Here is a 1,244-nt window from a genome sequence, read left to right on the forward strand (position 1 = left end):
ATCATCATCATTTTATTTTAATTATTTTTCTTACTATATTTATTCTTATTCTTATTTTTATTTATTGCAAAATTGTATTAATTATAATATCATTATTGATACAATATTATAACAAATAAAATGTTAATGATGATATGATGGTAATGATAATAGTAATAATAATAATTATGATGATAATGATAATGATGATGATGATAATGATAATGATGATAATGATGATAATGATGGTAATGATAATGGTAATAATAATTATGATGATAATGATAATGATAATGATGATGATAATGATAATGATAATGATAATGATGATAATGATGATAATGATGGTAATGATAATGATAATGATAATTATGATGATAATGATGATAATGATGATAATGATGGTAATGATAATGGTAATAATAATTATGATGATAATGATAATGATGATAATGATGATAATTATAATGGTAATAATTATAATGATAATTATAATTATAATAATGATGATGATAATAATGATAATGATAATAATAATAATAATAATAATAATAATAATAATAATAGGAAGAAGAAGAAGAAGAAGAAGAAGAAGAAGAAGAAGAAGAAGAAGAAGAAGAAGAAGATAAAGAAGATAAAGAAGATAAAGAAGAAGATAAAGAAGAAGAAGAAGATAAAGAAGAAGATAAAGAAGAAGATAAAGAAGAAGAAGATAAAGAATTAAAAATAGGATTTTTCCCCCTGATGTCCTGGGAAATCTGATTTCTTATCTGCATTTTCCAGCAATAAACGAGGAGTGAGAGAAGGACAAATCCCTGAGGGATCAAATCCTTCACCCAGAGCTGTGAGAATTGGGATTGATCCAGGAGGGGAGAGCAGGAGCAGCCAGAAAACTCCGGAATTTTCCCATTCCCAAGGAAAGGAAAAGCAGCAGCCCCTGGGAGAGGGGGAGGAAAAACAAATTATTGCACAGAGGCCTGATGGGGTGTGAAGATAAAGGGTTTTATTGCCAAGAAATGATAAAAAAAGGGAGTTTTTAAACCGTGGAAAAGCCCTAAAAGCACAGAAAATAAGGGATGGAATTCCCAAGGGATGAAAATTCCCATGGGAACAAAATCTGCCTTGGTGGGGAGCAAAGAGAGCCCCAGGTCCTGCAGCACAAAACCCTGGGATTGGGGAATTGTTCAGCTTGGAAAGGTTCAAATCACCAAATCCAGATAGAAAATGGCCTTTGGAGATTTTTAATTGATTTTTAATTGGTTTGT

The sequence above is a fragment of the Parus major genome, unplaced genomic scaffold (assembly GCF_001522545.3).
Source record: "Parus major isolate Abel unplaced genomic scaffold, Parus_major1.1 Scaffold416, whole genome shotgun sequence".
NCBI classification, from domain to species: domain Eukaryota; kingdom Metazoa; phylum Chordata; class Aves; order Passeriformes; family Paridae; genus Parus; species Parus major.